The sequence below is a fragment of the Oncorhynchus gorbuscha genome, unplaced genomic scaffold, assembly GCF_021184085.1.
Source record: "Oncorhynchus gorbuscha isolate QuinsamMale2020 ecotype Even-year unplaced genomic scaffold, OgorEven_v1.0 Un_scaffold_2021, whole genome shotgun sequence".
NCBI lineage: Eukaryota > Metazoa > Chordata > Actinopteri > Salmoniformes > Salmonidae > Oncorhynchus > Oncorhynchus gorbuscha.
This window is the reverse complement of record NW_025746636.1, coordinates 5,390-20,840: the sequence shown is the minus strand read 5'-3', so window position 1 is coordinate 20,840 and position 15,451 is coordinate 5,390. Positions and strand designations below refer to the sequence as shown.

At 45.3% G+C, this 15,451-nt stretch overlaps 1 long non-coding RNA gene across 1 annotated transcript; it reads right to left on the bottom strand.

Annotated features, from left to right (window-relative positions):
• Window positions 1-1,340: 1,340 nt before the first annotated feature.
• Window positions 1,341-5,073, bottom strand: LOC124024834. Its single transcript, XR_006837099.1, has 5 exons — window positions 4,845-5,073; window positions 4,703-4,759; window positions 4,302-4,383; window positions 3,494-3,614; window positions 1,341-1,544 (listed from the first exon to the last, which is right to left on the bottom strand). It is a non-coding gene; the product is annotated as an uncharacterized LOC124024834 (long non-coding RNA).
• Window positions 5,074-15,451: the final 10,378 nt, after the last annotated feature.

Below are 15,451 nucleotides of genomic sequence, written 5' to 3'. Positions count from 1 at the left end.
CCAACAGCCCAACCCTGGTCCTCCAGTACCCCCAACATAACACATTTTAACTGTAGCCCTGGACAAACACAACTCAGTCAACTCATTGAAGGCTTTATGATTAGTTAACAAGTTGAATCAAGTGTGCTTGTCCAGGTTTACAGTAAACATTTGTACTGTTGGGGGTACGAGGTCCAGGGTCAGGAAACACTGGCTTTGTGAACCAATAGAATTGTCCCAAAATAGCTAACTCCGCCCATCTGGCACTCCAGGCAGGACAGATCAAACGCTCACAGGTTCAGATAGTATTTGAACCCAGGTTCTTCTCATGACACAGTCAGCGCAGATGATAACAGATCTTCAATGATAGACACATTACAGTATGGCTTTTCAATCATTACAGTAACAGAAAGTTACCCGACAGTATGGCTGAGCTAAGCTAACAATTATGTCAATTAAATCTATAAAACAATTACTGTAATTTTCCCTTTCATTCTTCATTCCCTGAGAACACGGGGGAAGAAAGGCCATCACTTCCCCTTACCGCCGTAGATTGGGCATGGAGTGGAGCGGTCGGTCTTCATTCCCTGAGAACACGGGGGAAGAAAGGCCATCACTTCCCCTTACCGCCGTAGATTGGGCATGGAGTGGAGCGGTCGGTCTTCATTCCCTGAGAGCACGGGGGAAGAAAGGCCATCACTTCCCCTTACCACCGTAGATGGGGCATGGAGTGGAGCGGTCGGTCTTCATTCCCTGAGAACACGGGGGAAGAAAGGCCATCACTTCCCCTTACCCTGAGAACACGGGGAAGAAAGGCCATCACTTCCCCTTACCGCCGTAGATGGGGCATGGAGTGGAGCGGTCGGTCTTCATTCCCTGAGAGCACGGGGGAAGAAAGGCCATCACTTCCCCTTACCGCCGTAGATGGGGCATGGAGTGGAGCGGTCGGTCTTCATTCCCTGAGAGCACGGGGGAAGAAAGGCCATCACTTCCCCTTACCGCCGTAGATGGGGCATGGAGTGGAGCGGTCGGTCTTCATTCCCTGAGAGCACGGGGGAAGAAGAGCCATCACTTCCCCTTACCGCCGTAGATGGGGCATGGAGTGGAGCGGTCGGTCTTCATTCCCTGAGAGCACGGGGGAAGAAGAGCCATCACTTCCCCTTACCGCCGTAGATGGGGCATGGGGCGGTCTTCATTCCCTGGAGCACGGGGGAAGAAGAGCCATCACTTCCCCTTACCGAGATGGGGCATGGAGTGGAGCGGTCGGTCTTCATTCCCTGAGAGCACGGGGGAAGAAGAGCCATCACTTCCCCTTACCGCCATGGGGCACTTCCCCTCCCTGAGAGCACCAATCACTTCCCCTTACCGCCGTAGATGGGGCATGGAGTGGAGCGGTCGGTCTTCATTCCCTGAGAGCACGGGGGAAGAAGAGCCATCACTTCCCCTTACCGCCGTAGATGGGGCATGGAGTGGAGCGGTCAGTCTTCTTGAACACATTGTATTTACATGCCTTTTGGTCAAGCTCCATCATACAATCATCAGGAAATCTTGTGGGCTCAGAATACCTGCAAGCAAACAATCAACATTAGCAAATGCTTTGGTAAAACAATGTATGGACTATCACTCACTCACTCACTCACTCACTCACTCACTCACTCACTCACTCACTCACTCACTCACTCACTCACTCACTCACCACTCACTCACTCACTCCACTCACTCACTCATTCTCAAATCAAATATTATTTGTCATGTGCGCTGGAATTCAACAGATGTAGACCGTACCGTGAAATGCTTCCTTACAATGCAGTTAAGAAAATATTTACTAAATAAACTAAAGTTTTAAAAAGTAACACAATAAAACAACGAGGATATGTACAGTGGGTACTGAATTAATGTACGGGGTACAGGTTAGTCGAGGTAATTGAGGTCATTTGTACATGTAGGTAGAGGTAAAGTGACTATGCATAGATTAAACACCGTTCGGGCCTCCATTTGATTAATTGTTCAGGAAACTTATGGTTTGGGGGTAGAAGCTGTTAAGGAGCCTTTTGGACCTAGACTTGGCATTCTGGTACCGCTTGCCGTGGCGATAGCAGAGAGAATAGACAATGACTTGGGTGGCTGGAGTCTTTGAAATCAAATTTGGGCCTCTGACACCGCCTGGTATAGAGGTCTTGGATGGCAGGGAGCTTGACCCTAGTGATGTACTGGGACATACGCACCACCTTCTGTAGCGCATTTTAGTCAGAGGCCGAGCAGTTGCCATACCAAGTGGTGATGCAGCCAGTCAAGATGCTCTCGATGGTGCAGCTGTATAACTATTTGAGGATCTGAGGACCCATGCCAAATCTTTTCCATCTCCTGGGGGGGAATAGTCTTCACCACTGTCTTGGTGTGTTTGGACCATGATAGTTTGTTGGTGATGTGGACACTGGAAGCTCTCGACCCGCTCCACCACAGCCCCGTCGATGTGAATGGGGGCCTGTCCGGCTCTCCTTCTCCTGTAGTCCACGACCCTCTCCACTACAGCCCCGTCGATGTGAATGGGGGCATGTTCGGCCCTCCTTTGCCTGTAGTACACGATCAGCTCCTTTGTCTTGCTCATGTTGAGGGAGAGGAGTGGGTCTAGGGTTTCCGGGATGATAGTGTTGATGCGAGTCATGACCAGCCTTTCAAAGCACTTCATGGCTACAGATGTGAGAGCTACAGGGCGATAGTCATTTAGGCAGGTTACTTCGGTGGTCTTTGGCACAGGGCTTATGGTGGTCTGCTTGAAACATGTAGGTATTACAGACTGGGAAGGCTGAGGGTTATATAGACCAGTGTGGTGGTACAGACTGGGAAGGCTGAGGGTTATATGGACCAGTGTGGTGGTACAGACTGGGAAGGCTGAGGGTTATATGGACCAGTGCGGTGGTACAGACTGGGAAGGCTGAGAGTTATATGGACCAGTGTGGTGGTACAGACTGGGAAGGCTGAGAGTTATATGGACCAGTGTGGTGTTACAGACTGGGAAGGCTGAGGGTTATATGGACCAGTGTGTTGGTACAGACTGGGAAGGCTGAGGGTTATATGGACCAGTGTGGTGATACAGACTGGGAAGGCTGAGGGTTATATGGACCAGTGTGGTGGTACACACTGGGAAGGCAGAGGGTTATATAGACCAGTGTGGTGGTACAGACTGGGAAGGCTGAGGGTTATATGGACCAGTGTGGTGGTACAGACTGGGAAGGCTGAGGGTTATATGGACCAGTGTGGTGGTACAGACTGGGAAGCCTGAGGGTTATATGGACCAGTGTGGTGGTACAGACTGGGAAGGCTGAGGGTTATATAGACCAGTGTGGTGGCACAGACTGGGAAGGCTGAGGGTTATATAGACCAGTGTGGTGGTACAGACTGGGAAGGCTGAGGGTTATATAGACCAGTGTGGTGGTACAGACTGGGAAGGCTGAGGGTTTTATTGACCAGACATTTAGTGGGTGCTAGAATAAAAGCGGTGTATGCTACTCACGCCTGACAGCATTGCATGTCCCCGTTGGCTTGACAATAGCAGTTCATGCAATCACTGGTCCTCCAGCGGGACCCGGTATCATGCCACGTCCCATCCTTGTCGTAAAGACACTGCCTCATGCCTAAACAAGGAAACAATATAACTTAGCACTGGTCCTCCAGCGGGACCCGGTATCATGCCACGTCCCATCCTTGTCGTAAAGACACTGCCTCATGCCTAAACAAGGAAACAATATAACTTATCACTGGTCCTCCAGCGGGACCCGGTATCATGCCACGTCCCATCCTTGTCGTAAAGACACTGCCTCATGCCTAAACAAGGAAACAATATAACATATCACTGGTCCTCCAGCAGGACCCGGTATTATGCCACGTCCCATCCTTGTCGTAAAGACACTGCCTCATGCCTAAACAAGGAAACAATATAACATATCACTGTGTTTGTTGTCTTTTCAATGAGATTCGAGATTCAAGTGTATTAGAAACATAATTGCATAACAATATGAAATTAGATGCTCTTTACAGGTCATAAAATACAAATATAAAACACTAAAAATCACAATGATTTGGTATAAGCAGTTCTTTTATTAAATTTATAAATGTACAGGGGTGTGTGTGTGCAGGGGTGTGTGTGTGTGTGTGTGTGTGTGTGTGTGTGTGTGTGTGTGTGTGTGTGTGTGTGTGTGTGTGTGTGTGTGTGTGTGTGTGTGTGTGTGTGTGTGTGTGTGTGTGGTACAACACCAACTACTTTTGCCTAGAGCCCTATGGTTGTGTGTGTGTGTTAACAGCTGGTTATCTTTGTCCTTTACCTGGTTTAGCTTGTTCAAACCAGCAGCCAGCATGGAACAGTGGTAGCAGTGCACACAGGATTACAGCGACAGCCAAGGACCTCTTCCCGAGGAGAAAGAAGGAAAAAGCATATGTTATCAGAATCACCTTTATTCTCCAAGTAGGCTACATGTACAGTACTTTCTGACCACAATGAAGAGAATATACACACAGGATACATAGATGCAGACCGAGGGCAATAAAACATAGGCCTTTCATCAAACCGTCTCAACATTAAAGATGATGAACTAGCAAAGTGAACTGACACATTTTAAAATGTGGAGGTGATAGGTCATTAACCCTCTAGATCTCTGGGTAATAAAATAACCTAAAGTAATTTCTAATTCCTCATACATAACATGCAATGATAGAAGGAACTTACCATGATTGACAGGAATTTAGACTGGATTCACAGGTAGATTCTGTAGGTTCTGTTGAGCTGTAGAGTGAGGTGTCATTCAATAATCCTCCCCATAACATCAGACAATAAGCACAACAAGAGAAGGAAACCACTAGTCTCTTACCTTCAGTAACAAGACGCTGGCGCTAGCAATGGACGCCGAAAAGGTCTTCTCACATTAACCCAATTTTGTCCTTGGAAGTGATATTTCTGAACAAATTAGGATTAGTTTGCACGAGATGCTAAGCTAAAAAAAAGAGAAACAATATTTTCTCTTCCTGTGTCCCGTTTAAATTCCTCCGCCTTGCGCGACGGAAGTCCCGCCCATTGTACTTCCGTTTGATTTCAGCATTCTGCATCACTGGTGGTGAATAATCGCAAGTACATCTCTCAAAAGAAGTAGGGGAAATCCAAACTGGATCACGTTAAGAAATCCAGCCAATCGCAATTGACTGAATATCGACGTCTCATACAATTTAACTAACAAGTGAAATTGTCTGATTTAAGTGGATCTTTTAAATAATATCCAAATTGATTTGGCTTCTACAATGAGACAATATGAATTGTTTTCCACATTAACTTAGATGAAGCAAAGCTCTCAGGTTAATTTAAAGTGTAATTCCCAGATGTCCTATACAGGTTTGATTATTCATTAGATTTGATCAATCAGTAAAATCTTCTTTTGCAAAGCACAATCAATCAGTCCCGCCTCCAGTGGGAATCCCATATGGCTGTGGCCTGAGGGGAAAGTGTACCATAAAAGTAATGTTAGGTACATTCACTACGATGATAATCCAGCAATCTCAATTGCTTGGGTATCATTGTCTCATTCAATTTATTTATTTGTTGAACATACCTTTCTAGGTTCTTCCAATTAAATTATACATCTTAAACTTTGCAATTGTAACCTAGATGAACCAACTTCCCAGGTTAATTTAAAGTTTAATTCCCAGGTATGATTAATCAAATTGTCCAGTACTGATGGTTCATTAGCGATGAGACAAGATAGTGAGAAGACCCTTTCGGGATACTAACAATTGGGGAGAAAAGGGGGTAAAAAAATGTAAATAATAATATTTTTTTTAATTGTCTTTGCAGCTCCCAACATATTCCAAAACCAAACTTTGTAAAATTAGGGAAAAAAATGTTCCTTTCAAATGTTCTAATAATGTGCAAGCTATTCCCCCTCCCTCTGCACTATCCCCTACCTCTGCATCATCCCCCTACCTCTGTCTCCCACAACCAGGCTGCTGTGGTCAGAGAGGTTGTAAATTCCTGGAGGAGAATCCTGTCTCAGGGCCAGACAGTATAGAGAGAGTGAGTTTTCATAGAGAGAACAAAGGAATTTCTTCCACCTCACAGAATGGGAGATACGAACAATATTTATGTTCTGGAGAATGTATAAAAGATCGGTGAAGAATCCAGCTACGAACTGGTCCGTTTGGTACAATTTTGTGAAACTCATGGGAGACAATACGGCCACATTACCATAACACTGTTTATACAATAGCCTCAATTATGAGGCTTACATCTAATTGTTGTATAAGATGAATGAGTAAAGATGATACTATTTGTGAAATGATATGATGCTATGTAATGATGTTAATGTGAGAAAACTGTATTTCTGTTTAAAGTTTCACCTGTCTGTGCCTCCTGAGACAGCCTTTTCTATGTTTCGAATAAAACCCCCACCTGGGTTTTCTATCACCAGACCAGCTTACCTCGATAACAAGAGGGCCAAGGTTTGAGACCAGACCAGTACCTCTATCACAGAGGGAAATAAGGTTTAAGTAGATTGCTGAATCTTTTATCCATCCCACGTGGTTAAACTCTTAGACTATCGATACGGACAGAATAAGAACAAGTCTTTGATATTAATTACTAGTCTGCAGCTAGGAATTCGGTATCATTGAGCCGACAACCGCAGAAACATCGTCACTCTGAACTATCCATTCTAACCACGAGAGAGACAGAGAGAGACAGAGAGAGAGAGAGAGAGAGAGAGAGAGAGAGAGAGAGAGAGAGAGAGAGAGAGAGAGAGAGAGAGGGCGGACAAACTCTCCAACAGAGATCCTGACGACACACTGAGCGTAAATATATATATTGATTGCAATTATTCCCAAATGAGTTAGCGTTCATGTGCAAAGGATTGGCATTTCAATTGTTATAATGATCAACTTTATAGTGTCTCTTATCTTTCGCGCCCTTATCAGTCCCTCTGTCTAACAAGCCCCCATGCCGGTTTAGCCCACTAGGGCACACTCCCCTATAATTTCTTTGTAACCATATCTACTTTGTTTGTGTTATGCATTTCTGTGAATTAGTTAGTAAATAAATTATTTTAAGACGATTGATGTATTGATGACTCATAGTGAAGACTGGGTTCGTGCAGATAACCAACAATTTACGACGTTTGGAATGAGATTAACGTGTGTCACGGGTGTCGTCGTCTGAAGAAGAGGAATTGGACCAAAGCGCGGCGTGGTAAGTGTTCATGCCTTTTTATTGTAACTGAACACTATAACAAAATAACAAAGAGAAATAAACGAAACAGTCCTGTCTGGTGCAGAAAACAACTACCCACAAAACAATGGTGGGAAAAAGCTACCTAAGTATGGTTCCCAATCAGAGACAACGATAGACAGCTGTCCCTGATTGAGAACCATACCCGGCCAAAACAAAGAAATACAAAACATAGAAAAAGGAACATAGAATGTCCACCCAAATCACACTCTGACCAAACCAAAATAGAGACATAAGAAGCTCTAAGCTCAGGGTGTGACAACGTGAGGTAAATAATAATTCATTAATCAGAAGACCAATTGATCAGATATTAAAATATCTGAAAGTTATATTAGGAATATTATAACTTTGTAATCTGAATATTTTCCTTGGTGCCCCGATTTCCTAGTTAATTACAGTTACACGATTAAGTAGTTTAATCACGTAATAATAATTACAGAGAATCTTTGATAAAGATTAATCTTCAGTTTAATGATGCCAAAGACAAGACAAGCTGGTCTGTGTTATCAGGAGTCAAGACAAGATGCTGGAGCTGGTCTGTGTGATCAGGAGTCAAGACAAGATGCTGGAGCTGATCTGTGTGATCAGGAGTCAAGACAAGATGCTGGAGCTGGTCTGTGTGATCAGGAGTCAAGACAAGATGCTGGAGCTGGTCTGTGTGATCAGGAGTCAAGACAAGATGCTGGATCTGGAGCTGGTCTGTGTGATCAGGAGTCAAGACAAGATGCTGGAGCTGGTCTGTGTGATCAGGAGTCCAGACAAAATGCTGGAGCTGGTCTGTGTGATCAGGAGTCAAGACAAGATGCTGGAGCTGGTCTGTGTGATCAGGAGTCAAGACAAGATGCTGGAGCTGGTCTGTGTGATCAGGAGTCAAGACATGATGCTGGAGCTGGTCTGTGTGATCAGGAGTCAAGACAAGATGCTGGATCTGGAGCTGGTCTGTGTGATCGGGAGTCAAGACAAGATGCTGGAGCTGGTCTGTGTGATCAGGAGTCAAGACAAGATGCTGGATCTGGAGCTGGTCTGTGTGATCGGGAGTCAAGACAAGATGCTGGAGCTGGTCTGTGTGATCAGGAGTCAAGACAAGATGCTGGAGCTGGTCTGTGTGATCAGGAGTCAAGACAAGATGCTGGATCTGGAGCTGGTCTGTGTGATCGGGAGTCAAGACAAGATGCTGGAGCTGGTCTGTGTGATCAGGAGTCAAGACAAGATGCTGGAGCTGGTCTGTGTGATCAGGAGTCAAGACAAGATGCTGGAGCTGGTCTGTGTAATCAGGAGTCAAGACAAGATGCTGGAGCTGGTCTGTGTGATCAGGAGTCAAGACAAGATGCTGGAGCTGGTCTGTGTGATCAGGAGTCAAGTCCATGTCTTCTTACCATTTTATACTAGATGTAACACAAGTTCTTGTAGTTGCTCAACCAAGGGGTGTGGCTTTTGAGCGATCTTGTAATTCTGGTGAAATCGGTGATCACTATTGCTAAGTCCAATAAGAAGTGGAGTCACATAGACACTAGTATGTAGTGTGTGATGTGTTGTAACATGCTGTTATCAAAAGGAAACACACTTGTGATAAACAATGTTGCAATGCTGTTCCTTCCCTGGTTTAACAATGATAATAATGTTGTGTTATTATTACTTAACAAATCATTGTTCAAATGGCAGCAATTCAATGACATTTGAACAATGATTTGTGGAAAAAATACAACAAGGAAAAACCATTCTCCTCATACCAGGGACGGGACAGCGTCGCAAAACGGTTCAAGGTATTGTTTTGCATGTGCACTGTAACTGAATTTTAACCGACACTTTACCCCATAGGACCAGTTTCCAGTTTTAATGTCACGTGCACAAATACAGTGAAATGCCTTTCTTGCAAACTCTAAACCCAACAATGCAGTAACGATGTAATATTAAAAATAACAAGGTAGAACAAAAACACAGGAGATATAAAGAAATAAGACGTTTGTCACGTCTTGGTCTTAGTATTTTGTGTTTTCTTTCTTTATTTGGTCAGGCCAGGGTGTGACATGGGTTATTGTGGTGTGTTTTTTGACTTGGGGTTTTCTGGGGTGTCTAATTAGTCTATGGCTGCCTGAGGCGGTTCTCAATCAGAGTCAGGTGATTATCGTTGTCTCTGATTGGGAGCCATATTTAGGCAGCCATATTCTGTGAGTGTTTGCGTGGGTGATTGTTCCTGTCTCTGTGTAGTTGTTCACCAGACAGGCTGTATAGGTTCTCGTTCCGTTTGTTGTTTTGTAATATTATAAGTTATTTCATGTATCGTTCAGTTTCATTAAAGAACATGAGTAACCACCACCCTGCATTTTGGTCCGATCCTTGTTCTACCTCTTCGTCAGAGGAGGAGATAGAAGAGAGCCGTTACAGAATCACCCACCACAAATGGACCAAGCAACGTGGTAACAGGCAACAGCGGCAGCAGGAGCAGCGCGACAAGAATTTCTGGACTTGGGAGGAAATCCTCGACGGGAGAGGACCCTGGGCTAAACCAGGGGAGTGTAGCCGCACCAAGGTGCAGCGAGAGAGGGACTGGACATGGGAGGATGAACTGGACGGTGAAGGACCTTGGGCTTAGCCTGGAGAACATCGCCGCCCCAAGGAAGAACTGGAGGCTGGGAAAGCGGAGAGGCGCTGGTATGAGGAGGCAGTACGGCGAAGCGGATGGAAGCCTGAGAGTCAGCCCCAAAAATGTATTGGGGGGTGGCTCACAGGGAGTATGGCTATGCCAGATAGGAGACCTGCGCAAACCCCCTGTGCTTACCGGGGGGATAGAGATACCGGGCAGGCACCGTGTTATGCTATGGAGCGCACAGTGTTTTCAGTGCGGGTGCATAGCCCGGTGCGGTTCATACCAGCTCTTCGTATTGGCCGGGCTAGAGTGGGCATCGAGCCAGGTAAGGTTGGGCAGGCTCGGTGCTCAAGAGCTCCAGTGCGCCTGCACGGTCCGGTCTATCCAGAGCCACCTCCACACACCAGTCCTCCGGTGGCAGCTCCCCGCACCAAGCTTCCTGTGCATGTTCTCTATCCAGCTTCACCAGTGCCAGCACCATGCATCAGGCCTACAGTGCGCCTCGCCTCTCCAGCGCTGCCGGAGTCTCCCGCCTGTTCAGCGCTGTCGGAGCCTTTCTCCTCTCCTGCGCTGGCGGAGTCTCCCGCCTGTTTAGCGCAGCCAGAGCCTTCCTTCTCTCCAGCGCTGCCGGAGTCTCCTGCCTGTTCAGCGCAGCCTGAGCTGCCAGTCTGCATGGAGCAGCCTGAGCTGTCAGACTGCATGGAGCAGCCAGAGCTGCCAGTCTGTATGGAGCAGCCAGAGCTGTCAGTCTGCATGGAGCAGCCAGAGCTGCCAGGTTGCATGGAGCAGCCAGAGCTGCCAGTCTGCATGGAGCTGCCAGTCTGCATAGAGCAGCCAGAGCTGCCAGGTTGCATGGAGCAGCCAGAGCTGCCAGTCTGCATAGAGCTGCCAGTCTGCATAGAGCAGCGAGAGCTGCCAGTCTGCATGGAGCTGCCAGAGCTGCCAGTCTGCATAGAGCAGCCAGAGCTGCCAGTCTGCATGGAGCAGCCAGAGCTGCCAGTCTGCATAGAGCAGCCAGAGCTGCCAGTCTGCATAGAGCAGCCAGAGCTGCCAGTCTGCATGGAGCAGCCAGAGCTGCCAGTCTGCATGGAGCAGCCAGAGCAGCTAGATCCGCAAGTCAGCCAGACTCTTCCAAATCTGCCAGTCAACCAGACTCTTCCAGATCTGCCAGTCAACCAGACTCTTCCAGATCCGCCAGCCAGCCAGGATCTGCAAGAGCCAACTACCTGCCTGAGCTTCCTCTCAGTGCTGAGCTTCCTCTCAGTGCTGAGCTTCCTCTCAGTGCTGGGCTTTCCCGCAGTGCTGGGCTTCCCCTCAGTACTGAGCTGCCCCTCAGTCCCGAGCTTCCCCTCAGTCCCGACTACCCCTCAGTCCCGAGCTACCCCTCAGTCCCGAGCTACCCCTCAGTCCCGAGCTGCCTCAGTCCCGAGCTGCCCCTCAGTCCAGTGGGGTTCTGGGTGAGGACTATTAGGCCATGGTCGGCGGCAAGGGTGGATTATCCCAGGACGCGAAGGGGAGGAACTAGGACATTAATGGAGTGGGGTCCACGTCCCGAGCCGGAGCCGCCACCATGGACAGACGCCCACCCGGACCCTCCCTATGGTTTTGAGGTGCGTCTGGGAGTCCGCACCTTAGGGGGGTTCTGTCACGCCTTGGTCTTAGTATTTTGTGTTTTCTTTATTTATTTGGTCAGGCCAGGGTGTGACATGGGTTATTGTGGTGTGTTTTTTGTCTTGGGGTTTTGTGGGGTGTCTAATTAGTCTATGGCTGCCAGAGGCGGTTCTCAATCAGAGTCAGGTGATTATCGTTGTCTCTGATTGGGAGCCATATTTAAGAAGCCATATTCTGTGAGTGTTTTCGTGGGTGATTGTTCCCGTCTCTGTGTAGTTGTTCACCAGACAGGCTGTATAGGTTTTCTCGTTCTGTTTGTTGTTATGTAATATTATAAGTTATTTCATGTATCGTTCAGTTTCATTAAAGAACATGAGTAACCACCACGCTGCATTTTATTCCGATCCTTGTTCTACCTCTTCGTCAGAGGAGGAGATAGAAGAGAGCCGTTACAACGTTTTCAGATTTTTTTTCAGTCTTCTGAAACAACATCACGATACCTACAGAATGGTATGACAGCAGATATATGAGAGGTGGTTATTGGGCAGCACCTTGTATTAGTTAGGAATAATGGGATTCAGATATATATGAGAGGTGGTTATTGGGCAGCACCTTGTATTAGTTAGGAATAATGGGATTCAGATATATATGAGAGGTGGTTATTGGGCAGCACCTTGTATTAGTTAGGAATAATGGGATTCAGATATAGAGAATAATTGGGCAGCACCTTGTATTAGTTAGGAATAATGGGATTCAGATATATATGAGAGGTGGTTATTGGGCAGCACCTGTTAGGAATAATGGGATTCAGATATATATGAGAGGTGGTTATTGGGCAGCACCTTGTATTAGTTAGGAATAATGGGATTCAGATATTATAGTGCAGCTACTTTTGTTAGGAATAATGGGGCCAGATATATAGAGAGGTGGTTAATGGGTGTATTAGTTAGGAATAATGGGATTCAGATATATATGAGAGGTGGTTATTGGGCAGCACCTTGTATTAGTTAGGAATAATGGGATTCAGATATATATGAGAGGTGGTTATTGGGCAGCACCTTGTATTAGTTAGGAATAATGGGATTCAGATATATATGAGAGGTGGTTATTGGGCAGCACCTTGTATTAGTTAGGAATAATGGGATTCAGATATATATATGAGAGGTGGTTATTGGGCAGCATTAGTTAGGAATAATGGGATTCAGATATATATGAGAGGTGGTTATTGGGCTCCTGTATTAGTTAGGAATAATGGGATTCAGATATATATGAGAGGTGGTTATTGGGCAGCACCTTGTATTAGTTAGGAATAATGGGATTCAGATATATATGAGAGGTGGTTATTGGGCAGCACCTTGTATTAGTTAGGAATAATGGGATTCAGATATAGAGAGGTGGTTATTGGGCAGCACCTTGTATTAGTTAGGAATAATGGGATTCAGATATATATGAGAGGTGGTTATTGGGCAGCACCTTGTATTAGTTAGGAATAATGGGATTCAGATATATATGAGAGGTGGTTATTGGGCAGCACCTTGTATTAGTTAGGAATAATGGGATTCAGATATATATGAGAGGTGGTTATTGGGCAGCACCTTGTATTAGTTAGGAATAATGGGATTCAGATGAGAGGTGGTTATTGGGCAGCACCTTGTATTAGTTAGGAATAATGGGATTCAGATATATATGAGAGGTGGTTATTGGGCAGCACCTTGTATTAGTTAGGAATAATGGGATTCAGATATATATGAGAGGTTTATTGGGCAGCACCTTGTATTAGTTAGGAATAATGGATTCTATATGAGAGGTGGTTATTGGGCAGCACCTTGTATTAGTTAAATAATGGGATTCAATAGAGAGGTGGTTATCTGGGCAGCACCTTGTATTAGTTAGGAATAATGGGATTCAGATATATGCAGCACCTTGTATTAGTTAGGAATAATGGGATTCAGATATATATGAGAGGTGGTTATTGGGCAGCACCTTGTATTAGTTAGGAATAATGGGATTCAGATATATATGAGAGGTGGTTATTGGGCAGCACCTTGTATTAGTTAGGAATAATGGGATTCAGATATATATGAGAGGTGGTTATTGGGCCACCTTGTATTAGAGAATAATGGGATTCAGATATATATGAGAGGTGGTTATTGGGCAGCACCTTGTATTAGTTAGGAATAATGGGATTCAGATATATATGAGAGGTGGTTATTGGGCAGCACCTTGTATTAGTTAGGAATAATGGGATTCAGATATTGGTGTCAGCAGTGGGATTAAGTCTTTGTTCCGAATGGCACCCTTCTCCCTTTATAGTGCACTACTTTTGACCAGGGGCCTATAAGGAATAGGGTGCCAATTGGGAAACATCTGAAGTGTCACTACATCAGAATAATTCAATCCCTCAGAAGAGCAGAGCGGTCTCTGTGTCGTGGAAGGGAGCATTCTGAAGGAACAGCAAGCCAGTCAACAGTAGCTGGGGAAAATGCCAACAAGAGCAGTGCTAGCTGCCATGGCAACAGGGCAGCGCCACAGTTCTCCCCACTCCATTAAGAAAGATGAGGTGGCTCTGCAGCTCTGCAGCTCTGCCCTCAATGGTGCTGTAGCATGACACCGCCGTGCTTATAGAGCCCATTGAGACTAAGCTCGGGAATTCAGCAGTTAGAAAATAGAATAGAACCCTGTGCACTACTTTTGACCAGGGCCCATAGACTACTGGGGAATAATTATAGAACCCTGTGGAATATAGAATAGAACCCTGGGGAATGAATGAATAGAACCCTGGGAAATAGAGATTAATGAATAGAACCCTGGGGAATATAGAATAATGAATAGAACCCTGGGGAATATAGAATAATGAATAGAACCCTTGGGAATAGAGAATAATGAATAGAACCCTGGGGAATATAGAATAATGAATAGAACCCTGGGGAATATAGAATAATGAATAGAACCCTGGGGAATAGAGAATAATGAATAGTGTGAGGAACAGCAGTTTTGTTCTCTAGAAATAGGGCATTATATTGTGAGACGTGAGCAGCAATTTCAACCTCAGGAAGGCCTGTGTAATGTGAATTATGGACTATTGAATGAATGAATGAATGAAATGTTATTTTCGTGTCACATCGCCAGTTGGCAACCCTTCCCATATGGGATTAATTGACAGATAAACAAACATTACAAAAATTCACTGTGATAATTCAGTGATAATTTCGTCTTCCAGTGTTCTCTGTAGTGTGCATCGCATAAAGAGTGAAACATTCAAAATATAAAAATCAATACATAATAATAAATAAGGTTATCCAAACAATTATTATATCCCTAGAGCAGTAAAAGAATATACATACATATATAGTACCAGTCAAAAGTTTGGACACATCTACTCATTCAATGGTTTTTCTTTGTTCTTACTATTTTCTACATTGTAGAATAATAGTGATGACATCAAAACTATGAAATATTAGCCCAAAATAGTAGCCCAAAAAGTGTTCCATTTTATATTTGAGACTCAACAAAGTAGCCACCCTTTGCCTTGTTTACAGCTTTGCACACTCTTGTCATTCTCTCAACCAATTTAATCTGGAATGCTTTTTCAACAGTCTTGAAGGAGTTCCCACATATGCTGCTTTTCCTTCACTCTGGGGTCCAACTCATCTCAAACTATCTCAATTGGGTTGAGGCCAGGTGATTGTGGAGGCCAGGTCATCTGATGCAGCACTCCATCACTCTCCTTCTTGATAAAATAGACCTTACACAGTCTGGAGGTGTGTTGGGTCATTGTCCTGTTGAAAAACAAATGATAGTCCCACTAAGCGCAAACCAGATGGTATGGCGTATCACTGAAGAATGCTGTGGTAACCATGCTGGTTAAGTGTGCTTTTAATTCTAAATAAATCCCAGACAGTGTCACCAGCAAGGCACCATCACCTCCTCCTCCATGCTTCACGGTGGGAACTACATGTGCGGAGATCATCCGTTCATCTACTCTGCGTCTCACAAAGACATGGTGGTTG